Here is a 26,105-nt window from a genome sequence, read left to right on the forward strand (position 1 = left end):
CACACCTACTATAAAGGACAGCACCCCTGCACGTTCCCTGAGGTTCCATGGGTTCCCTCCGCCTGCTCTGGTTTACTTCCAATTTCGAAAGCCAGTCTGAAGAGGGGTCTCGACCCGAAACGTCACCCATTCCTTCTCTCCGGAGATGCTGCCTGTCCCGCTGAGTTACTCCAGCTTTTTGTGTCTATCTTCGGTTTAAACCAGCATCTGCGGTTCCTTCTTACACAGTTTGAAGAAGGGTCCTGACATCACTTATCCATGTCCTCCAGAGATGCTGTCTGACCCCTGAGTTACTCCAGCACTTTGTGTCTTTGATTTTGTAAACCAGCACCTGCAGTTCCCCGCCTGCCTGGATAGTCCAGCTCAGGTCTCTAAAATGGGATTCAATAGACAATAGACAATAGGTGCGGGAGTAGTCCATTCGGCCCTTCGAGCCAGCACCACTATTCACTGTGATCATGGCTGATCATTCTCAATCAGTACCCCGTTCCTGCCTTCTCCCCATACCCCCTGACTCCTCTATCCTTAAGGGCTCTATCTAGCTCTCTCTTGAATGCATTCAGAGAATTGGCCTCCACTGCCTTCTGAGGCAGAGAATCCCACTCTTTGACTGAAATCTTGTGAGGAGGTGAGGGAGACACTGATTAACATGAGGTGAGGTGAAAAGATGAACCCGAACTTGCTCTAGTGTTGAAGAGAGACTCAAAAAGATGGGAGTAACTGAGTGGGACATCTGTGGAGAGAAGGGATGGGTGACATTTCGGGGTCGAGACCCCCCACCACTCTGAAGAAAGGTCTCGACCCCAAACGTCACCCCATTCGTTCCTTCTACTCCAGAGATGCTGCCAGTCCAGCTGAGTCACTCCAGCTTTTTTCGTGTCCCTCTTCGGCTTAAACCAGCAGCATCTGCAGTTCCTTCTTACACATTTGCACTCGTGTTGCCTCACTGCCTGTGCGTGGACCTTGGCAGCAAATCAGATGAACAGGAAGTTTAGTTGCTCATTAGATCAGTGGCCAAGACGGCAGAGAAAAAAGAGAGAGAGAGAGAGAGAGAGAGAGGGAGGAGGAAGGAGGAAGGAGGAGGGAGGGAAAGGGACTTTCCAATACTTAAGCAACCCTCCCTCCCTCACACTGAGCGACACCAGCTGAAGAAGTCGCTGGGTGACACCAGCTGAAGAAGTCGCTGGGTGACAGAACCAACTGGGACAGAGTTGCACCTGCTCTTGGAGACAGCCTTGAGAAGGACAATGATGTTTCCATCCCCACATCCGACACAGTCTGCTTCAACTTCCCCACCGTAACAGTAAGAGAACTTCCCACTGGATATTTCAACTCAGATGGATAGAAGCATGTGTTTTTAAGAAGCAAATGTTTGGTCAGTAACTGTGAATTTCTGCATCGTTTTAACGTGAGTTTAAACTTGGCATTTCTTTGTCGCAAAGGTCAATGATTTTTGATTTTTTTTTCTCCATCCCTTCCCCCCCCCCCCCCCCCTTGTTGGATTTTTGTTAAAACTGTTCTAAGTTTAGTTTATTGTCATCGTGGTGCCGGGTTACAGTGGAAAGCCTTTTGTTTGCGTGCTCACCGGGTCAGAGGAGAGACAGTAAGTACGTGATTACAATCGAGGGATGTTCGCAATGTCGTGATTCATGATGTGGGAATAACGTCTATTGCAAGGTAAATCCAGTCAAGTCAATAGACAATAGACAACAGGTGCAGGAGGAGGCCATTCGGCCCTTCGAGCCAGCACCACCATTCAATGTGATCATGGCTGATCATTCTCAATCAGTACCCCGTTCCTGCCTTCTCCCCATACCCCCTGACTCCGCTATCCTTAAGAGCTCTATCTAGCTCTCTCTTGAATGCATTCAGAGCATTGGCCTCCACTGCCCTCTGAGGCAGAGAATTCCACAGATTCACAACTCTCTGACTGAAAAAGTTTTTCCTCATCTCTGTTCTAAATGGCCTACCCCTTATTCTTAAACTGTGGCCCCTGGTTCTGGACTCCCCCAACATTGGGAACATGTTTCCTGCCTCTAATGTGTCCAACCCCTTAATAATCCTATACGTTTCGATAAGATCCCCTCTCAAAGTCCGACCAAAGACAAGCCGAGGGTGACCAATGAGGTGGTTCACAGTCTGAAGAAGGGTCTCGACCCGAAAGATCCCCCATTCCCTCTCTCCTAGATGCTGCCTGACCTGCTGAGTTACTCCAGCATTTTGTGTCTACCTTAGATAGTAGTTCTCTGCCTCAGAAAGCAGTGGGGGCCAATTCTCCGAATGCATTCAAGAGAGAGCTAGATAGAGCTCTTAAGGATAGCGGAGTCAGGGGGTATGGGGAGAAGGCAGGAACGGGGTACTGATTGAGAATGATCAGCCGTGATCACATTGAATGGTGGTGCTGGCTCGAAGGGCCGAATGGCCTCCTCCTGCACCTGTTGCCTATCGTCTATTTTGTCTACAGTTCAGGTTTGCACTGCTCTCTGGTTGTGGTAGGATGGTTCACTTGCCTAATAACAACAGTTGTGCTTTTTAATAATCTCAAGCAATCTCGATCATTTCACAAAAGAAAGACAAGGACTATTTTTAACCTGACTGGCCATAATTAGAGACAAAGTGCTGGAATAACTCAAGGGGACAGGCAGCATCTGTGGAGAGAAGGAATGAGAGACGTTTCGGGTCGACACTCTCTCTTCATCCAGACTGGCCACACCTGTTATTATATAGAGAGAAGCAGGGCAGAGAGCAAAGTAAGAAAGTGACTAACGTTTTCTGAATCGAAGGTATCACAAAATGCTGGAGTAACTCAGCTGGTCAGGCAGCATCTCTGGAGAGAAGGACTGGGTGACGTTTCGGATCGAGACCCTTCTTCAGGCAGTGAGGAAAGCTAATGGCATGTTGGCCTTCATAACGAGAGGATTTCAGTATAGGAGTAAAGAGGTTCTTTTGCAGTCGTATAGGGCCCTGGTAAGACCACATCTGGAGTATTGTGTACACTTTTGGTCTCCGAATTTGAGGAAGGACATCCTTGTAATTGAGGCAGTGCAGCGTAGGTTCACGAGATTGATCCCTGGGATGGCGGGACTGTCATATGAGGAAAGATTGAGAAGACTAGGCTTGTATTCACTGGAGTTTAGAAGGATGAGAGGGAATCTTATAGAAACATATAAAATTATAAAAGGACTGGACAAGCTAGATGCAGGATAAATGTTCCCAATGTTGGGCGAGTCCAGAACCAGGGGCCATAGTCTTAGAATAAAGGGGAGGCCATTTAAAACTGAGGTGAGAAGGTACTTTTTCACCCAGAGAGTTGTGAATTTGTGGAATTCTCTGCCACAGAGGGCAGTGGAAGCCAAATCATTGGATGGATTTAAGAGAGAGGTAGATAGAGCTCTAGATGCTAGTGAAATCAAGGGATATGGGGAGAAGGCAGGCACGGGTTATTGATTGTGGACGATCAGCCATGATCACAATGAATGGCAGTGCTGGCTTGAAGGGCCGAATGGCCTCCTCCTGCATCTATTTTCTATGTTTCTATGTTTCAGACTTTCTGAATGACTATCTAAGGAATACCCAACTACTCTTACAATCTGCACAAGGTGCCAGGCTTTAAGCCGCTATCAAAGTTATACTGTATAGGAAGGAACTACAGATGCTGGTTTAAATTGAAGATAGACACAAGATGCTGGAGTAACTCAGCGGGCCAGGCAGCATCTCTGGAGAGAAGGAATGGGTGATGTTTTCGGGTCGAGACCCTTCTTCAGAACGTCCAGAGATGCTGCCTGTCCTACTGAGTTACTGCAGCTTTTTGTGTCTATCTTCGGTTTAAACCAGCATATGCAGTTCCTTCTTACATGACTCTCTAGGGCATTTCTGTTCACAGACAAGGTTACTGGACAAGAACTCTGAGTTCCAGAACCTCCAGATTCCGGGACTGTTTCTTCCCATCAGCCATCCTTTCACAAATTAGAGAGCAGTCCTGTGCTACTATCTATTTCATTCGAGACCCTCGGATTATCTTTGATCGGACTTTATGGACTTTATCTTGCACTAAACGGTATTCATGTTATTCTTTTCATCATGTATCTCTACACTGTGGGTGGCTTGATTTTAATCATGTATTGTCTTTCCGCTGACTGGTTTGTACGCAATAAGATTATTAAGGGGTTGGACACGTTAGAGGCAGGAAACATGTTCCCAATGTTGGGGGAGTCCAGAACAAGGGGCCACAGTTTAAGAATAAGGGGTAGGCCATTTAGAACTCAGATGAGGAAAAACTTTTTCAGTCAGAGAGTTGTGAATCTGTGGAATTCTCTGCCTCAAAAGGCAGTGGAGGCCAGTTCTCTGAATGCATTCAAGAGAGAGCTGGATGGAGCTCTTAAGGATAGCGGAGTCAGGGGGTATGGGGAGCAGGCAGGAACGGGGTACTGATTGAGAATGATCAGCCATGATCACATTGAATGGCGGTGCTGGCTCAAAGGGCCGAATGGCTTCCACCTGCACCTATTGTCTATTGTCTATTGCAACGAGAGCTTTTCACGGTACCTCAGTACACGGGACAATAAACTAAACTGAACTTCAACCACACTTGCAACTTGATCACTCCTCAATCTTTTTCAACTTATTGAGAATTCGATGGCTGAGAATTAAGGCTGAGTTTTCTTAAAGAGTTAGATTTAGCTCTTAGGGCTAACGGAATCAAGGGGTATGTTGAGAAAGCAGGAACGGGGTACTGATTTTGGATGATCAGCCATGATGATGTTGAATGGCGGTGCTGGCTCGAAGGGCCGAATGGCCTACGCCTGCACCTATTTTCCATGCTTCTATGTTTCTATGTTTCTATAAAGACAGACAGTTTCTTTAATGTCAGAAAATAGAGACAATTCGCTGGAGTGACTCAGTGGGTCATGCAGCATCTCTGGAGAACAAGGATGGAGGACATTTGGGGTCGAGATCCTTCGTCAGCACGTTCTCCCTGTGAAACCTGCACGAGTTTCCTCCGGGTGCTCCGGTTTCTGTCCACATTCTAAAGACCAGTCTGGATAATGGTCCCAAAACATCACTTATCCATGTTCTCCAGAGATGCTGCCTGACCGCTGAGTTACTCCAGCACTTTGTAAACCAGCATCTGCAGTTCCTTGTGTCTATATCTCTCTGTAACGCCAGTTCTGATCAGACTCTGCAAAGCTGGTTCCACATTGCCTGTAGATTCAGCCTTATGAATATCTATTTACTTTCCATTTATCAGAAAATGACAAGAAAAATTGAAGTATGTCAAATGTTCCCTCGAGCCCAGCACTTGGAACTAGAGTTGGATCTCTGCCTCAGAATCCCCTCCCCTCCACTCCCCTCTCCCCCCTCCCCTCCGCTCCCCTCTCCTCTCCTCCCCTCCACTCCCCTCCCCTCCCCTCCCCTCCGCTCCCCTCTCCTCCCCTCCGCTCCCCTCTTCTCCCCTCCGCTCCCCTCTCCTCTCCTCCCCTTCGCTCCCCTCTCCCCTTCCCCTCTGCTCCCTTCTCCTCTCCTCTCCTCCCCTCCGCTCCCCTCTCCTCTCCTCCCCTCCGCTTCCCTCCCCTCCCCTCCGCTCCCCTCTCCTCCCCTCCGCTGCTCTCTCCTCCCCTCTCATTCCCTCCGCTCCCCTCTCCTCCCCTCCCCTCTCCTCCTCTCCGCTCCCCTCTCCTCTCCTCCCCTCTGCTTCCCTCCCCTCCCCTCCGCTCCCCTCTCCTCCCCTCCGCTGCTCTCTCCTCCCCTCTCATTCCCTCCGCTTCTCTCCCCTCCCCTCCGCTCCCCTCTCCTCCCCTCCGCTGCTCTCTCCTCCCCTCTCCTCCACTCCACGCCCCCATCCTCCCCTCCCCTCCGCTCCCCTCTCCCCTCCGCTTCCCTCTCTTCCCCTCCGCTCCCCTCCCCTCTCCTCTGCTCCCCTCCTCTCCACTGCCTGCCGGTCTCCTCTCCTCCCCTCCACTCCCCCATCCATCCCTCCGCTCCCCTCGCCCTCCCTCCCCTTCGCTCCCCTCTGCTTCCCTTCCTTCCTCCTCTCCCCGCCGGTCACACTTGTGGCTGCTCTCTCTTCTCTCACCTCCCACCCCCTTCCCCCCCTCCCCCTTCCCCCCCTCCCCCGTCAGGGATGGGCATTGCCTGTGGTGGCCCAGATCTGGTGAAGGGATTTCAGGGGGAGACTGACTGGGGGATTGGAGAGGGTGACTCGGGGCGGCAAGGTGGTGCAACGGTAGTGCTGCTGCCTTACAGCGCCAGAGACCCGGGTTCGATCCCGGCTACGGGGGCTGTCTGTACGGAGTTTGTACGTTTTCCCCGTGACCTGCGGGGGTTTTCCCCGAGATCTTCGGTTTCCCCCCCCTTTACAGGTTCGTAACTTGGTATACATGTAAATTGTCCCTAGTGTGTGCAGGGTAGTGTTAATGAGCGGGGATCACTGGTCGGTGTGGACTCGGTGGGCTGAAGGGCCTGTATCTTTAAACTAAAATCTACACCAAAAAAACTAAAGATCGCCTCTAGATTCAGCATTACGAACATCTATTTTCTTTCCATTTATCATAAGATGACAAAAATGAATAGAAGTGTGTCAAATGTTCCCTCGAGCCTGGTAATTTGAACTAGAGTCGGAACAGTGTCTCAGAACAGTCCTGGAGCGTAAAGGGAAATAAGTCATCATTTAATTTACCAGGAACTGACAACTGCATTCCCAGTAGACGATCTCAATCTTGATGAGATTCCTGTATTTGTGTGGTGAGTCACAGGCCAAACTCAATAACATTCAGGATCAGTTCCCGCGGATTGGAGGGTAGCTAACGTAATCCCACTTTCTAAGAAAGAAGGGAGAGAGAAAACAGGGAATTGGAGACCTGTTAGCCTGACACCTGGGGAAGATGCTGGAGTCAAGTGCAAAAGATGAACTCGCGGCACATTTGGATAGCAGTAACAGGATCGTTCCGAGTCCGGAATTTTTTGAGGATGTAACAGGGAAAATGGACAAGGGAGAGCCAGTGGATGTAGTGTGCCTGGAGTTACAGAAAGCCTTTAATGAGGTCGCACATAGGAGATTAGTGGGAAAAATTAGAGCACATGGTATTGGGGGTGGGGTACTGACATAGATACCTGTTCAGTACTGCCTTCAACCACTGAAGGTCACCTCACCTTCTGTCTCCTTTCTCTGTTCGTTTACTTATTTACTTATTTATCTATTTATTCATTTCCCTATGTTCTCTAAATCTCTGTAAAGCGTCTTTGAGTATATGAAAAGCGCTATATAAATAAAATGCATTATTATTATTATTATTATAGATAGAAAATTGTTTGGCAGACACGAAACAAAGAGTGGGGATTAACGGGTCCCTTTCAGAATGGCAGAATGACTAGTGGGGTAACGCAAGGCTCGGTGCTGGGACCGCAGCTATTTACAATATGCAATATCTATACACTAAAACTCTCGTTTGTTTGTTTGTTTGTTCCTGAACTACAGTCAAAACGGTACACGATAGCGCGACAATTGTAGGGCCACCTTACTCACCGTCGTCCCTTTGGTGCTAATGGAAGAGGTTTCATTGAAATGGGAGTTATATTTTCAAAGTTATTCACATTTTAAAGTTTAAATCCATCTCCTAGGGAGGGAGGGAGAAGGGGAGGGGGTGGAGGGAGGGGGGGATGGAGGGAGGGAGGGGGGTAGAGGGAGGGGGGAGGGAGGGAGGGGGAGGAGGGAGGATAAGGGGGTTTGCGAGGGATGGAGTGGGAGGGAGCGGGGAGAGAGGGGACGGGGAGGGGGAGAGGGGAAAGAGGGGAGGGGGAGGGAGGGGGAAGTGGCGAGGGGAGGCGGGGAGGGGGGAGGGGGTGGAGAGGGGAGGGGAGGAGGGAGGGAGGGTGGGAGGAAGGGAGAGGGGAGGGGGACGGGAGGGAGTGGGGGAGGAAATGGTGCTGCACCAATGCAGGAGAGGTTTGGGCCCAACGGATCCACTTGGTCTAGTATTCAATATGATCATGGCTGATCATCCAGAATCAGTACCCTGCTCCTGCTTTTTCCCCATATCCCTTGAATCCGTTAGCCCTAAGAGCTAATTCTAACTCTCTCTTGAAAACTCCTGTTGAGTTCAGCAAGAATGGTAGTACTTCATATTTGGAGGTAAAAGGGGACGTGTACCTCTAAACCCATCTCTATCGTAGTTATCTCTTTAACTTTAAGTTATTTCAAGTATTTTTTTGTTTTTAAACCCTTTTTGCATTTTGAATTGATATTTTCTTTATAAAGTTTAAATAATTTTAAATATTTACGATCCATTGATCCGAAGAACCCGAGGGGTAACTTTTTCACGCAAAGGGTGGTGGGTGTATGGAACGAGCTGCCGGAGGAGGTAGTTGAGGCAGGTACTATTGCAACATTTAAGAAGCATTTAGACAGGTACATAGATAGGACAGGTTTAGAGGGATATGGGCTAAACACGGGCAGGTGGGAACTAGCGTAGATGGGACATGTTGGCAAGTTGGGCTGAAGGGCCTGTTTCCACACTGTATAACTCTATGATTCTATGACATTGCTTGTAAGACAGATGTAGGGAGCGATGGATTAAATATGAGAAAGAGAGATCTTAACCGAAGTCATCAAACAGATGGATGCGATCGTAAGTCAGTGGCTGTGAGCTTCGTGTGAGGAGGAGACAAGAGTCAAAGGGTGAAACTTTTTCACCCAGAGAGTTGTGAATTTGTGGAATTCTCTGCCACAGAAGGCAGTGGAGGCCAATTCACTGGATTAATTTAAAAGAGAGTTAGATCAAGCTCCAGGGGCTAGTGGAATCAAGGGACATGGGGAAAATAAGAAAAGAACTGCAGATGCTGATACAAATCGAAGGTACTTATTCACAAAATGCTGGAGTAACTCAGCAGGTCAGGCAGCATCTCGGGAGAGAAGGAATGGGTGACGTTTCAGGTCGAGACCCTTCTTCTTCTCCCGAGATGCTGCCTGACCTGCTGAGTTACTCCAGCATTTTGTGAATAAATACCTTGGACATGGGGAGAAGGCAGGCATGGGTTACTGATTGTGGATGATCAGCCATGATCACGATGAATGGCGGTGCTGGTTTGAAGGGCCAAATGGCCTCCTCCTGCACCCATTTTCAATGTTTCTATGTTTCTATGTAAGAGTGTTTTATTGTCCCAGATAGAACAATGAAATTCCTACGTGAAGCAGTACAAGTACATAGTACATAGTACAAGGTGAATGTACTAAGCTGGTAGTTCATAGACAACAGAGTGATGGAAGGACTTGGGTTAACTGTGGAAGGTTAGCAGTTCAAGACTGGCAGTGTCAAATATATGGGGAAACCATGTATTTTCTTGACATGTGAATGGAAGATGTGAATAACACCGAACCCAAGACCACAAAGAAAGATTTAATGATCGTTATAAAGGGGTGCAAAGAGATTGGGGAAAAAAGCTTGGGGCAGAATATGGAAAATTGCAATTAAATCATTTATTGTAGGATGTTTATATTTATATTTAGACTATAGACTTTACTTTAGACTTTAGAGATACAGCGCAGAAACAGGCCCCACGGCCCACTGGGACCAAAGACCACCCCGTATGCTAGCACTATCCTACATACTAGGGACAATCTATAATTATACCAAAGCCAATTAACCTACAAACCTGTATTTCTTTGGAGTGTGGGAGGAAAACGGAGCACCCGGAGAAAACCCACGCGGTCACAGGGAGAACGGACGAACTCCGTACAGACAGCACCCGTAGTCAGGATCGAACCTGGGTCAGCAGCAACTCTATAACAGTGCCGCCCCAAACATTTGTCTGGTGAGCACACCACAAAAGGAGGAAGGATATTCTTGCTATTGAGGGCGTGCAGCGTAGGTTTACTAGGTTAATTCCCGGAATGGCGGGACTGTCATATGTTGAAAGACTGGAGCGGCTAGGCTTGTATACACTGGAATTTAGAAGGACGAGAGGGGACCTTATCGAGACATATAAGATTATTAAGGGATTGGACACGTTAGAGGCAGGAAACATGTTCCCAATGTTGGGGGAGTCCAGAACCAGGGGCCACAGTTTAAGAATAAGGGGTAGGCCATTTAGAACGGAGATGAGGAAAAACTTTTTCAGTCAGAGAGTTGGAAATCTGTGGAATTCACTGCCTCAGAAGGCAGTGGAGGCCAATTCTCTGAATGCATTCAAGAGAGAGCTAGATAGAGCGCTGTGAACTGTTTGAGTGCTACTGTATGTTTTCATTTTTTTTCTATTGGAACCTAATCAAATGTACAGCACTTTGGTCAACGTGGGTTGTTTTTAAATGTGCTATACAAATAAAATTGACTTGACTTGACTTGACTTAAGGATTGCGGAGTCAGGGGGTATGGGGAGAAGGCAGGAACGGGGTACTGATTGAGAATGATCAGCCATGATCACATTGAATGGTGGTGCTGGCTCGAAGGGCCGAATGGCCTCCTCCTGCACCTATTGTCTATTGTCTATTGACAATAAACTAAACTAAACTAACCATCCCCCCCCCCCCCCCCCCCCGGGAAGAAACAAGGAACTGAAGATGCTGGTATACAAAGAAAAGAGACACAAAGTGCTGGAGTAACTCAATGGGTCAGACAGCACCTTCTTCAGACTGAAGAACGGTTTATGACCCGAAACCTATCCATCATCTATCCATGTTCTCCAGAGATGCTGCCTGATCCACTGAGTTACTCTAGCACTATGTCTCTTTTTTTAAAAAGCAAATTTAGCTTGGGTTAGGAACAGGAAGAAAGCCCTTCAGTATGATTGTTCATTTATCTTTACTAAGACATCGAGTAATCATTTCACCGTTTCCAGAAAGTTAATCATACTTCTTAGAATTCAAAGTTAATCGTGCTGATGAGATGTGTTACAATACACTTTGTGAAGGCAATTCACGTTTTCACTTGCCTCGGGCTTATTGTAAAACCAATTTAGAGTCTCCTCATTTCGGAAGTTCTATGTCTAGCTACAGAGTAAGCTCGACAGTCTGAAGAAGGATCTCGACCCGAAACGTCACCCATTCCCTCTCTCCAAGATACCGCCTGACCTGCTGAGTTACTCCAGCATTTTGTGATACCTTCGGCAGAGCTAAACGTCATGTATGAATCAAAAAACAATGGAGCCAATCTCTATCATCTCTTCCAAGGCTTCCCTCCCCGATTCACGATTTTTGTTGCAAGAAAACACATTTAGATATTGATCTATGATCTTGCGGTTCTTTTATCATTTGCTTGCGAAGTGACTTAATTTCATCAGATACGCAACCGGGCAACGAAGGAGCATTAATGTTAGACAATAGACAATAGACAATAGGTGCAGGAGGAGGCCATTCGGCCCTTCGAGCCAGCACCACCATTCAATGTGATCTTGGCTGATCATTCTCAATCAGTACCCCGTTCCTGCGTTCTCCCCATACCCCCTGACTCCACTATCCTTCAGAGCTCTATCTAGCTAGCTCTTGAATGCCTTCAAAGAACTGGCCTCCACTGCCTTCTGAGGCAGAGAATTCCACTGATTTACAACTCTCTGACTGACAAAGTTTTTCCTCATCTCCGTTCTAAATGCCCTCTGGTTCTGGACTCCACCAACATTGGGAACATGTTTCCTGCCTCTAACGTGTCCAAACCCTTAATGATCCTATATGTTGTCCAAAACCTTAATAATCTTATATGTACCTGTTAAGGAGAGAAACTTGATTTCTGGAAAGCCATGGTCAGACTGGAGGGGGTGCAGAGGGAAATAGACCAGGTTGGTGCCTGGGTTAGAATATTCCATTCCTGCACAGAGACCAGATAGTTTAGTTTCGAGGTACAGCGCGGAAACAGGCCCTTCGGCCCACCGAGTCCACACCAACCAGCGATACCCGCACATTTACACTATCCTACACACATTAGGGACAATTTACATTCATACGTATAAGATTATTAAGGGGTTGGACAGACCCTTCAGCCTCAGAAGGCAGTGGAGGCCAATTCTCTGAATGCATTCAAGGGAGAGCTAGATAGAGCTCTTAAGGATAGCGGAGTCAGGGGGTATGGGGAGAAGGCAGGAACGGGGTACTGATTGAGAATGATCAGCCATGATCACATTGAATGGTGGTGCTGGCTCGAAGGGCCGAATGGCCTCCTCCTGCACCTATTGTCTATTGTCTATTGTCTATACCAAACCAATTAACCTACAAACCTGTACATCTTTGGAGTGCGGGAGGAAACCAAAGATCTCGGAGCAACCCCATGCAGGCCACGGGGAGAACGTACAAACTCCGTACAGACAAGCACCCGTAGTCAGGAACGATACCCGGGTCTCTGGCGCTGTAAGACAGCGGCTCTACCGCTATGCCACCGTGCCGTGAGTGTCCTGCATTTCCATGTTCTTGCCCTCCCTGGTCTAAATCGTGTCCATTAGCTCGGTGGAAATATCTTCAACGCATGGACTAAAGTGGTTCACAAAGATGAATGGCCGCTCACAAGAACAAGGATGGGTAATAAATCCTGGCCTTGCCAGTAATGCCGGTCTCCAGTAAATCAAAAACTAATCTGAAACCTTCCAAAATTCCAGATGAGCAAAGTTGTTATGGAATATTTTCGAGACGGTTAGAATTCTTGTAAGAGTAAGGAATAGCTAATAGTATTTGAGTTGGAATGTACAGTACTTGCGTTTTGTTGCAGGGGGGACTTCCAAATCTTCTTTACTTCTTGGAAAGTGCAGAAGATATTTACAACACTTCCATTTTATTTCTGTTCTTGTCTCATCAGTTTGTAGCCCAAGCGAAAGTGAAAACGGATTGTTTTTAAAAAACATGCATTTTTGCTTTAATATTTAGACAGTAGACAATAGCCAGGAGAAGGCCATTCGGCCCTTCGAGCCAGCACTGCCATTCAATGTGGTCATGGCTGATCATCCACAATCAGTACCCCGTTCCTGCCTTGTCCCCATACCCCCTGACTCCGCTATCTTTAAGAGCACTATCTAGCTCTCTCTTGAAAGCATCCAGAGAATTGGCCTCCACTGCCTTCTGAGGCAGAGAATTCCACAGATTTACAACTCTCTGACTGAAAAAGATTTTCCTCATCTCCGTTTTAAATGGCCTACCCCTTATTCTTAAACTGTGGCCCCTGGTTCTGGACTTCCCCCAATATTGGGAACATGTTTCCTGCCTCTAACGTGTCCAATCCCTTCATAATCTTATATGTTTCAATAAGATCCCCTCTCCTAAATTCCAGCATATACAAGCCTAGCCACTCCAGTCTTTCAACATACGATAGTCCTGCCAGTCCTGCCATTCCATTTCTTCGCTTTATATTGATATTCAGTGGGCCTGTATATCTAAATCTAAAAAAAATCCCAAAAAAATCAAACCAAAGCTTTGCACTCAAGTATTTCTCAAGGGATCTTCAATCTGAAATGAAATAAAGAGTGGGGGTAGTTACCAGTGTTGCAGTGCTGATTTTTTAGGTGCCAGAGCTGTCACTGTTAATTTCCTCGCTGGTTAAAGTTCCCTGCTGTTTATTTGAGCTTTCTTTTACAGAGATGCCTGACAGGCGGTCCGGTTAGCTTCAGCAGCAGTGTACCCCTGGTGGTCACCAAATGAGGGGATGGGAACTCCTTGTTATCCTGTAAAATGACTCAGAGCAAATACTAATCAAACAAGGTCATGTTTGATGGGTAGAAATCTAAGTTGTTAGTCAGAGTTGGGAAGAAAAATGTTTAGACAGCAGTATCTGCAGCCAGCTTTTGTTTCCTTTGGATTTGCAGTTCCTTAAAATCAGTGCTTTCTCAGCGAAAACAAGGGGAGCTTGGAAGGAAATTACACTTTATTGCAGTTTTGGCACAAGCCGCCAGTTTGCAGCCAGCACCCTTCCTTTCTCCGAGTCACTTTAACACTTCCCGTTGAAAGTCAGTAATGGTTGTTGCAAGCACTGCTGTTTGAAATGAGCTCCTGTTTTAATTATTCACAAAATGCTGGAGTAACTCAGCAGGTCAGGCAGCATCTCGGGAGAGAAGGAATGGGTGACATTTCAGGTCGAGACCCTTCTTCAGACTGATGTCAGGGGGGCGGGACAAAGGAAGGATATAGGTGGAGACAGGAAGATAGAGGGAGATCTGGGAAGGAGGGGAATGTTGTACTTCGTGGTCCGGTACCTGTTGTACCTTTGTGGTGACTCTGGAAGGACCACGAGTACACGTGTATAAAAGGTTACATTGCTGGAGCTCAACTCCAGGCTGTTTATTCCGTGGCCACCTGCATCCAGAGTGACCGCCTAATCACCCCAATCACTTATATACACAGGCATACAAAGTAGTCCTTGGATACACAAAGTAGTCCCAGCAATATCACAACATCCCCCTTGTCTTATATATTACAACATCCCCCTTGTCTTATATAAAATTGTTTTCTTTACCATTCGAGGGCTAAAATATATTTAACAAACAAAACCAAAACACCATTGCTTTTTGCAAACAAAACCAATAACACAACTAAACACAATTAAACACAATTGCTTTTTTTCGCCATCATGGTGGTCATTCCTCTGCGGAATTTCACTCATCGCCGGGTGGTCACTCATCTCCATGTGGTCACTCATCTCCGGGCGGTCACTCACTCCATGTGGTCACTCATCTCTGTGTGGTCACTCATCTCCGGGTGGTCACTCACTCCGTGTGGTCACTCCACAGATATATACATTTATACAAAAGCATCAAATATAATACATTAAGCTTTCATTACACAGATCACTACACAGGTCATTAAACACAAAATATTCATTTTGTTCCATATCTTCCCCTCAAGAAGACGTGCTGTGTAGATCAAACGTAGTGTAGGCTCTAGATGCTCCACCACCATGATTTGCACGCCACTGCTGGGCTCCCACTGCTGGGCTCCCACTGCTGGGCTGGCACTGCTGGGCTCCCACTGCTGGGTTGGCACTGCTGGGCTCCCACTGCTGGGCTCCCACTGCTGGGCTCCCACTGCTGGGTTGGCACTGCTGGGTTGGCACTGCTGGGCTGGCACTGCTGGGTTGGCACTGCTGGGCTGGCACTGCTGGGCTCCCACTGCTGGGTTGGCACTGCTGGGCTCCCACTGCTGGGTTGGCACTGCTGGGCTCCCACTGCTGGGTTGGCACTGCTGGGCTCCCACTGCTGGGCTGGCACTGCTGGGCTCCCACTGCTGGGCTGGCACTGCTGGGCTCCCACTGCTGGGTTGGCACTGCTGGGCTCCCACTGCTGGGCTCCCACTGCTGGGCTCCCACTGCTGGGTTGGCACTGCTGGGTTGGCACTGCTGGGCTGGCACTGCTGGGTTGGCACTGCTGGGCTGGCACTGCTGGGCTCCCACTGCTGGGCTCCCACTAGTAGGTTGGCACTGCTGGGCTCCCACTGCTGGGTTGGCACTGCTGGGCTCCCACTGCTGGGTTGGCACTGATGGGCTCTCACTGCTGGGCTGGCACTGCTGGGCTCCCACTACTGGGCTGGCACTGCTGTAATCGCGGTGCGCTGGCCCCGCCCACAAATGCTCCTCGGCAGCTGCCGTTCAACTTTTCGAACGCGCTGCCGCTGGCCCCGCCCACAGGTGCTCCCGGCAGCTGCCGCTCAAATTCGAACGCGCTGCCGCTGCCTCGGGCCCAGGGCCGTCCCGACTCTACGGTCGACGCGCCTGGGTAAGTACGCAGTGGCTCGGCCTTACCGGCCGCTGCACCTCCGCGGGTGGTCGGTCCCTCCGGTCGCCGACCCCCTCCGGTCGCCGCACACCTCCGTGGGTGTCGGTCTCCTCCAGGGCTCTCCCGGTCGCCGCACACCTCCGTGGGTGTCAGCCTCCCCCGGTCGCCGCACACCTCCGTGGGTGTCGGTCTTACCGGTCGCCGCACACCTCCGTGGGTGTTGGTCTTCCCCGGTCACCGCACACCTCCGTGGGTGTCGGGTCTCCCGGTCTTTCCGGTCACCGCACACCTCCATGGGTGTCGGGTCTCCCGGTCGCCGCACACCTCCGTAGGTGTCAGCCTCCCCCGGGGCTCTCCCGGTCGCCGCACACCTCCATGGGTGTCGGGTCTCCCGGTCTTACCGGTCGCCGCACACCTCCATGGGTGTCGGTCTTCCCCGGTCACCGCACACGTCCGTGGGTGTCGGGTCTCCCGGTCTCCTATAGTTGCCGCACACCTCCATGGGTGTCGGTCTTCCCCGGTCACCGCACACCTCCATGGGTGTCGGTCTTCCCCGGTCACCGCACACCTCCATGGGTGTCGGTCTTCCCCGGTCACCGCACATCTCCGTGTGTGTCGGGTCTCCCGGTCTTCCCCGGTCACCGCACATCTCCGTGTGTCGGGTCTCCCGGTCTCTCCCCCGCGAAGCAGTCGCAGGCTTCTAATCTCGGGCCTACACAGGTGCTGGGGCGCGACGTGGGCCTACACGCATCTCCCTCAGCAGCTTGCAGCGTCACGTCGGCAACTCGGCGCCGACTACTGAGCAGGTAACTATACCAACTCACACTGGCCCTGTCGGGATGCACTCCAAACGTCCCGTACTGAGCTGGAAACTTTTCTTTTGTTTTGTTTCCCTTCAGGGCTTTTTTCTTCTTCTTTTTTTTCTTCTTTTTAACCTTTTCTGCTCGGGCATGCTTCATTCCCTCCCTAGGCGAAACACCAAGCCGCTGCCACCATGTTGTACTTCGTGGTCCGGTACTTGTTGTACCTTTGTTGTGACTCTGGAAGGACCACGAGTACACATGTTTAAGATGTTATCATGGTGGAGCTTAACTCCAGGCTGTTTATTCCAAGGCCGCCTGGATCCAGAGTGACCGCCTAATCACCCCAATCACTTATATACACAGGCATACAAAGTAGTCCTTGGATACACAAAGTAGTCCCAGCAATATCACAACAGGGAAGAGAGGGACAGAGGAACTATCTAAAGTTGGAGAAGTCGATGTTCGTACCACTGGGCTGCAAGCTGCCCAGGCGAAATATGAGGTGCTGTTCCTCCAATTTCCGGTGGGCCTCACTATGGCACTGGAGGAGGCCCATGACAGAAAGGTCAGACTGGGAATGGGAGGGGGAGTTGAAGTGCTCAGCCGCCGGGAGATCAGTTTGGTTAATGCGGACCGAGCGCAGGTGTTCAGCGAAGCGATCGCCGAGCCTGCGCTTGGTTTCGCCGATGTAAATAAGTTGACATCTATGGCGATTTCTCCTGTTTGAATTAATTCCCTGAAGATTAGCCCTTTGCTCAGTTCGCCTTGGCCTCGACGATCTCCCAGTTGCCAAACACTTTCACTTTTCACCAGGATGTTGCCAGGACCTGAGGGCCTGAGCTATAGGGAGAGGTTGAGTAGGCTGGGTCTCTATTCTTTGGAGCACAGGAAGACGAGGGGTGATTTTATAAAGGCCCATAAAATCATGAGAGGAATAGATCGGGTAGATGCACAGAGTCTCTTGCCCAGAGTAGGGCAAGAGAGGGGATGCAAGAGTTATTTGAAGTTAGATAAATCAATATTCAATAGGCGAATCGAGGACCAGAGGACATAGGTTTAAGGTGATGGGGAGAAGATTTAATTGGAATCTGAGCGGTAATTTTTTCACACAATGGGTGGTTGGTGTGTGGAACAAGTTTGCCAGAGGAGATAGTTGAGGCTGGGATTATCCCAACGTTTGAGAAATACTTAGACAGGTACGTGGATAGGTTTGGAGGGATATGGCAAAATGCAGGCAGGTGGGACTAGTGTAGCTGGGACATGTTGGCCGGTGTGGGCAAGTTGGGCAGAAGAGCCTGTTTCCACACTGTATCACTCTATGCCACAATGACTCAAACTCCTCCTCCCATTCCTATACTGGCCATTCTAACCTTGGCCTCCTCCACTATCAGAGTGAGGCCTGACGCAAATTGGAGGAACAGCACCTCATATTTCCCTTGGGCGGCTTATAACCCAGCGATATGAATATTGATTTAACGAAGTTCAAATTACCCTTGCATCCCCTCACCTTCCACCCCTCCCCCACCCTAGTCACCATACCGGTCTCACTGTCATCCTGTTAAGTTTCCGTGATCACCTACCCCACAGCCAACAATGGACCATTGTGGGCTCCACCTTTCCTTGATCATTGTTTCTTTTTGCATAGTTCCATTTACCTTCTACAACTCTCGATTCCTTCTTCCCCTGACTCTCAGTCTGAAGAAGGGTCTCGACCAAGTATTTATATGCACCTATCCCATTTATGCAATACTGCCAGTTTTAGTTTGGTTTAGTTTAGTTTAGTTCGGAGAAATAACGCGGACACAGGCCCTTCGGCCCACCAAGTCCGCGCCGACCAGCGATCCCTGCACACTAAAGTTATCCTACACACTAGGGACATTTTCCAATTTTACCAAGCCAATTAACTTACAAAACCGCACGTCTTTGGAGTGTGGGAGGAAACCAGAGCACCCGGAGAAAACCCACGCAAGTCACGGGGAGAACGCACAAACTCCGTACAGACAGCACCCGTAGTCAGGATTGAACCCGGGTCACTGGCGCTGTAAGGCACCAACCCTACCACTGCTCCAACTGTTATTCAACTCCTCTGTAGTTTATCGGGGAAATTTTGTAACAGTTAAACAAATATTTTAAATTAGAATTCTTGAAATTATTTAAATGTATTAAATTTTGGGGCAGCCTGTTCTCCAGAGATGCTGCCTGACTCGCTGAGTTACTCCAGCACTTTGTGTTTTGTTTAAGCAAGGAGCTTACTTCAGCTGATCAGTCAAACACTTTACGGGTCAGAGTGTGGAAGGCACCAATATCACTGTGACAAGTAGGTCAGTCAAGTTTTGGCAAGGAGCTCGGCTTCTGTCTGCCTCTCGTATACAGTCTGCATCCTGTGATTACAGACAAGGAATCGGTGCAGTTGACAAAGAGAACCGTGAGAGGAATAGACTGCGCAGATGCACAGAATCTCTTGTCGAGAGTGGGGGGGGGGGGATGGGGGACCAGAGGACATGGGTTCAAGGTGAAGGGGAAAAGATTTGATAGCAATCTGAGGGGAAACCTTTTCACACAAAGGTTGGTGGGTGTATGGAATGAGCAGCCAGAGGAGGTAATCAACGGGGATGAAACAAAATACAGAGCGGAGGTGCAGAACCTGGCGGACTGGTGCTCGGATAACAACCTGTCCCTAAATACCACCAAGACCAAGGAGCTGATCATCAACTTCCGTAGGTCACATAACGGGGAATATGCCCCGATCTCTATCAACGGGGACAGTGTGGAGAGAGTGTCCAGCTTCAAGTTTCTGGGCACTCACATTTCGGAGGACCTAACATGGTCCAATAACACTGCTGCGCTGGTCAAGAAGGTACAACAAAGACTGTTCTACTTAAGAACACTGAAAAAGTCTGGTCTACCCCAACAGCTGCTGACGACCTTCTACCGCTGCACCATAGAGAGCATCCTAACGCATGGCATCCCTGTGTGGTACCTCAGCTGCACGGAGGCAGAAAGGAAAGCTCTACAGCGGGTAGTCCATAGAGCTCAGAGGGCCATCGGAACACAGCTACCAGACTTGGAGGGCATCTACAACACACGATGCCTCAGAAAAGCCACCAGCATCCACAAAGACTCTTCACACCCCTGCAACAGTCTGTTCGAACTCCTTCCATCGGGCAGACGATACAAGGCCTTCTATGCCCGCACCTCCAGACTCAGGAACAGCTTCATCCCCAGGGCCATAGCTGCTATGAACCGGTCCTGCTGAGCCGGATGGCCACAACGCATAGATCAACTTGCACTTTACCCTGTCCAAAACTGTTACAACTGTTTTGTTTCGTTGGGTTGCTGCTGTCTAAATTACCTAAATTATTGCATCGTATGGGAGGCGCATTCCCAATCTCGTTGTACCCCTGGGTACAATGACAATAAAGATATATTGTATTATATTGTATTGTATTGTATTGTATTGTATTGTAGTTGAGGGTGGCACTATCCCAACGTTTAAGAAACAGTCAGACAGGTACATGGATTGGACAAGTTTGGAGGGACATGGACCAAACGCAGGCAAGTGGGACCAGTGTAGCTGGTACATGTTGGCCGGTGTGGCAAGTTGGGCCGAAGGGCCTGTTTCCACACTGCACCACAATATGACTCCATGACTCTAATTCTGATGACAGGAGGTTTGTGATCAGTGGACTGCTGTAAGGGGTCAGTGCTGGGTCGATTGCTCTTTGTCATCCAAGCCGTTGCTGTATATTACAATGTAGTTAAACTATGTAGTTAAACTATGTTAGTAAATTTGCAGATTACACCAAAATTGCTTGGTATAGTGGATAGTTAGAATAGATACCTAAGTTTACAAAAGGATCTACATCAATCAGTAGGGATGGTGAGCACAGGAATGGCAAATGAAACTTAACTCAGACACTGTACTTAGACAATAGACAATAGACAATAGGTGCAGGAGGAGGCCATTCGGCCCTTCGAGCCAGCACCACCATTCAATGTGATCATGGCTGATCATTTTCAATCAGTACCCCGTTCCTGCCTTCTCCCCATACCCCCTGACTCCGCTATCCTTAAGAGCTCTATCTAGCTCTCTCTTGAATGCATTCAGAGAATTGGCCTCCACTGCCTTCTGAGGCAGAGAATTCCACAGACTTGTACTGGCACCGTCCATCCGCGAGAGATGATGGAGCGGCTTGGTGTTGTCCTGCTTGGAGAGGGGGGATTTTTCACCTGTGGTTACATCTCGCTGTGCCCAGCAAGGAAGAAGTGTCCTCTCCATTTGATTTGGCCGCAGAGCCTGGGCAGGTAAATGGGAATACAAACTTTCCCGGCATCTGCATTCCCCTCTCGACCCGATAGACTGATTGCAGAGGAACGGCGAGGCTGTGGAGATCTTATCGAAACGTATAAGATTGTTAAGGGGTTGGACACGTTAGAGGCAGGAAACATGTTCCCAATGTTGGGGGAGTCCAGAACAAGGGGCCATAGTTTAAGAATAAGGGGTAGGCCATTTAGAACTGAGATGAGGAAAAAAAAATTCAGTCAGAGAGTTGTGAATCTGTGGAATTCTCTGCCTCAGAAGGCAGTGGAGGCCAATTCTCTGAATGCATTTAAGAGAGAGCTAGATAAAGCTCTCAGGGATAGCGGAGTCAGGGGGTATGGGGAGAAGACAGGAATGGGGTACTGATTGAGAATGATCAGCCATGATCACATTGAATGGTGGTGCTGGCTTGAAGGGCCGAATGGCCTACTCCTGCACCTATTGTCTTGATGATGCAGAGGTTATGCACTGGCAGGGGGAGGCTCACGCACTCCGTTCCCTTTTTCGCAAAAATTGCTAGCCGGCAGCATCTGGATTTATACCAGGGCACTAGCCACATGCAACAACCTGTGGCTCGCCCCACCAGCACACCAGACGACCTATGGAATAACTCTATGTCCTTTTGTGACTTCCTCATTCAAGAATCTGTTCAGATGCATCTTCAATTTTCTTGCCTCCATCGCTAACCTGCCGTCGATGACCCAAATTACCCTTTCCTGTGCTAAAGCAATTCTCTAACTATGTACTCGAATAGTGAAAGGCCTGGATAGAGTGGTTGTGGAGAGGATGTTTCCACCAGTGGGAGAATTCTAGGACCAGAGGTCACAGCCTCAGAATGAAAGGACGTTACTTTAGGAAGAAGATGAGGAGGAATTTCTTTAGTCAGAGGGTGGTGAAACTGTGAAATTTATTGCCAGCGAAGGCTGTGGAGGCCAAGTCAATGGATATCTTTAAGGCAGAGATAGATAGATTCTTGATTAGTACGGGTGTCATGGGTTACGGGCAGAAAGCAGGACAAAAGGGGTTAGGAAGGAGAGATAGGGTGGCACGGTGGCGCAGCGGTAGAGTTGTTGCCTTACAGCGAATGCAGCGCCGGAGACTCAGGTTCGATCCTGACTATGGGCGCCGTCTGTACAGAGTTTGTACGTTCTCCCCGTGACCTGCGTGGGTTTTCTCCGAGATCTTCGGTTTCCTCCCACACTCCAAAGACGTGCAGGTTTGTAGGTTAATTGACTGGGTAAATGTAAAAATTGTCCCTAGTGTATGTATGATAGTGTTAATGTGCGGGGATCGCTGGGCGGCGCGGACTCGGTGGGCCGAAGGGCCTGTTTCCTCGCTGTATCTCTAAAAAAAAAAATAGATCAGTCGTGATTGAATGGCGGAGTAAATGATGGGCCGAATGGCCTAATTCTGCTCCTATCACCCGTAAACCTATGAACTAATGTACCATTTCTCAAAAGAAATTACTTAATTCCAAGGATGCAGATCAAACAAGAAACACAACTGGGTGAATGCTGGGATAACAAGGAACTGCAGGTGCTGTTTTATACCAAAGATAGACGCAAAATGCTGGAGTAACTCAGCTGAGTTACCCCAGTGTCTGGTGTTTATCTTAAAAAAATGGTGGAGTCATCAAGGGTTTTGCTAGCTCAGCCACAAATGGCGTAAGATTACAAATCTTTTACACCTTGTTTCTATTTGCAGACCACTGACCACAGCCCTGATGGAAACAAATAACGGGTAACTATAGACCAGTTAGTCTGACATCAGTGGTGGGGAAAATGCTGGAGTCAATTATAAAAGACGAAATTGCTGAGCATTTGGATAGCAGTAACGGGATCATTCCGAGTCAGCATGGATTTACGAAGGGGAAATCATGCTTGACAAATCTACTGGAATTTTTTGAGGATGTAACTAGGAAAATTGACAGGGGAGATTCAGTGGATGTGGTGTACCTCGACTTTCAGAAAGCCTTCGACAAGGTCCCACATAGGAGATTAGTGGGCAAAATTAGGGCACATAGTATTGGGGGTAGGGTACTGACATGGATAGAAAATTGGTTGACAGACAGAAAGAAAAGAGTGGGGATAAATGGGTCCCTTTCGGAATGGCAGGCATTGACCAGTGGGGTACCGCAAGGTTCGGTGCTGGGACCCCAGCTATTTACGATATACATTAATGACTTAGACGAAGGGATTAAAAGTACCATTAGCAAATTTGCAGATGATACTAAGCTGGGGGGTAGTGTAAATTGTGAGGAAGATGCAATAAGGCTGCAGGGTGACTTGGACAGGTTGTGTGAGTGGGCGGATACATGGCAGATGCAGTTTAATGTAGATAAGTGTGAGGTTATTCACTTTGGAAGTAAGAATAGAAAGGCAGATTATTATCTGAATGGTGTCAAGTTAGGAGGAGGGGGAGTTCAACGAGATCTGGGTGTCCTAGTGCATCAGTCAATGAAAGGAAGCATGCAGGTACAGCAGGCAGTGAAGAAAGCCAATGGAATGTTGGCCTTCGTAACAAGAGGAGTTGAGTATAGTAGCAAAGAGGTCCTTCTACAGTTGTACCGGGCCCTGGTGAGACCGCACCTGGAGTACTGTGTGCAGTTTTGTTCTCCAAATTTGAGGAAGGATATTCTTGCTATGGAGGGCGTGCAGCGTAGGTTCACTAGGTTAATTCCCGGAATGGTGGGACTGTCGTATGTTGAAAGGCTGGAGCGATTGGGCTTGTATACACTGGAATTTAGAAGGATGAGGGGGGATCTTATTGAAACATATAAGATAATTAGGGGATTGGACACATTAGAGGCAGGAAACATGTTCCCAATGTTGGGGGAGTCCAGAACAAGGGGCCACAGTTTAAGAATTAGGGGTAGGCCATTTAGAACGGAGATGAGGAGGAACTTTTTCAGTCAGAGAGTGGTGAAGGTGTGGAATTCTCTGCCTCAGAAGGCAGTGGAGGCCAGTTCGTTGGATGTTTTCAAGAGAGAGCTGGATAGAGCTCTTAAGGATAGCGGAGTGAGGGGGTATGGGGAGAAGGCAGGAACGGGGTACTGATTGAGAGTGATCAGCCATGATCGCATTGAATGGCGGTGCTGGCTCGAAGGGCTGAATGGCCTACTCCTGCACCTATTGTCTATTGTCTATTGTCTATTGTTATTATTTGTGTTCATTCTTCCTGCATGTGTACCACACGCACAAACATTTCAGTGATTCTATTCTTGAGGAAGCCTGTTCAATAGTTGGTTCAAACCTTAATTGGTCACCCAGGTATCCTATCCATGTACCTGAGCAGAACCAGGGGACCCAGTCTAATAATAAAGGGGAGGCCATTTATAGACAATAGACGATAGACAATAGACAATAGGTGCAGGAGAAGGCCATTCGGCCCTTTGAGCCAGCACTGCCATTCAATGTGATCATGGCTGATCATTCTCAATCAGTACCCAGCTCCTGCCTTCTCCCCATACCCCCATTTAAAACTGAGGTGAGAAGAAACTTTTTCACCCAGGGAGGTGCGAATTAGTGGAATTCTCTGCCACAGAAGGCAGTGGAGGCCAATTTACTGGATGAGTTTAAAAGAGAGTTAGATAGAGCTCTAGGGACTAGTGGAATCAAGGGACATGGGGAGAAGGCAGGCACAGGTTATTGATTGTAGATGATCAGCCATGATCCCAATGAATGGTGGTGCTGGCTCAAAGGGCCAAATGGCCTCCTCCTGCATCCATTTTCTATGTTTCTATGTATTTTTAAATGTTGAGGCAGGGACTATCCCAACATTTGAGAAGCAGTTAGATAGGTACATGGATTGGACAGGTTTGCAGGGATATGGACCAAATGCTGGCAGGTGGGACTAGTGTAGCTGGGACATGTTGGCCGGTGTGGGCAAGTTGGGCCATAGGGCCTGTTTCCACGCTGGATCATTCTATGATTCTATGACTCTACAAAAGGAAGTTGGCCATGGCTCGGTGGGTTGGAGACTTTCCTTGGAGTTAGAATGTTCGTGGGTTCAAGTCACAGACAACATAGGGTGAGTGGGTGCTTAAAGGTGCTGCCCTGGGAAAGATTAGATCTGGGGGCGGTACAGGGATATAGCGGTACAGCTGTTACCTTACAGCCCCAGGGACCCGGGTTCGATCCTAACGACGGGTGCTGTCTGGGCAGAGTTTGCACGTTCTCCCCGTGACCTGCGTGGGGTTTCTCCGGGTCCTCCCTCCAAAGAAGTCCAGGTTTGTAGGTGAATTGGCTTGGTATAATTGTAAATTGTCCCTAGTGTGTGTAGGATAGTGTTTGTGCGCGGGGATCACTGGTGGGCGCGGACTCGTAGTCATAGAGTGATACAGCATGGAAACAGGCCCTTCAGCCCAACTTGCCCACACCGGCCAACATGTCCCAGCTACACTAGTCCCACTTGCCTGCGTTTGGTGCATATCCCTCCAAACCTGTCCTATCCATGTACCTGTCTAACTGTTTCTTAAACATTGGGATAGTCCCAGCCTCAACTCCCTCCTCTTGCAGCTTGTTCCATATACACCCCACCCTTTGTGTGCGAAAGCTACTCCTCAGATTCATATTAAATCTTTTCCCCTTCACCTTAAACCTATGTCCTCTAGCCCTTGATTCACCTACTCTCGCACAGGGCATGCGACTCTGTGCCATCTTGGCGATCTTTTCCTCCCACTATAAGATCACCGCTCATCCTCCTGCGCTCCAGGGAATAGAGTCCCAGCCTACTCAACCTCTCCCTAGAGCTCAGACCCTCTAGTCCTGGCAACATCCTCATAAATCTTCTCTGTTCCCTGTGCAGCTCAGTGGGCCAAAGAGCCTGTATCGTGCCGTACCACTAAACTAAGCTAAGCTAAAGTAAAGGACAGCGTTTGGCAGTCTTTGCAGATTATCTGTCACTGTTCCTGTGAAATTATAAATGATTAATTATAAATGCATCCAAGAGAGAGCTAGATAGAGCTCTTAAGGATAGCGGAGTCAGGGGGTATGGGGAGAAGGCAGGAACGGGGTACTGATTGAGAATGATCAGCCATGATCACATTGAATGGCAGTGCTGGCTCGAAGGGCCGAATGGCCTACTCCTGCACCTATTGTCTATTGTCTATTGTCTATTAGCAGGAATTGCTTGCTTTTTATACGCTCAAAACCTCTCTTCGATATCACATTGTTAGTCCCACTAAAGCTAATACCAAGAATTGAAGCCCGATTCTCACTTCAACCGCTCGCAAAGATCAGAAGGATGATAAGAAGACTTCTGCTGCAACTTGTATTTTCTTTTCCATCCCTTAAGTGCCAGAGTCAACA

At 48.6% G+C, this 26,105-nt stretch overlaps 1 protein-coding gene across 1 annotated transcript in view; it reads left to right on the top strand.

Moving 5' to 3' along the window:
* The first annotated feature begins 1,149 nt into the window (after nucleotides 1-1,149).
* Nucleotides 1,150-26,105, top strand: part of LOC144595456 (interleukin-13 receptor subunit alpha-2-like) — a 60,801-nt gene continuing 35,845 nt past the window's right edge. Inside the window, exon 1 of the mRNA XM_078402964.1 lies at nucleotides 1,150-1,303. The gene's annotated coding sequence lies outside the window, so the exon portion shown is untranslated. The remainder of the gene's footprint in view (nucleotides 1,304-26,105) is intronic.

The sequence above is a fragment of the Rhinoraja longicauda genome, chromosome 7 (assembly GCF_053455715.1).
Source record: "Rhinoraja longicauda isolate Sanriku21f chromosome 7, sRhiLon1.1, whole genome shotgun sequence".
In the NCBI taxonomy this organism is placed as follows: Eukaryota; Metazoa; Chordata; class Chondrichthyes; order Rajiformes; family Arhynchobatidae; genus Rhinoraja; species Rhinoraja longicauda.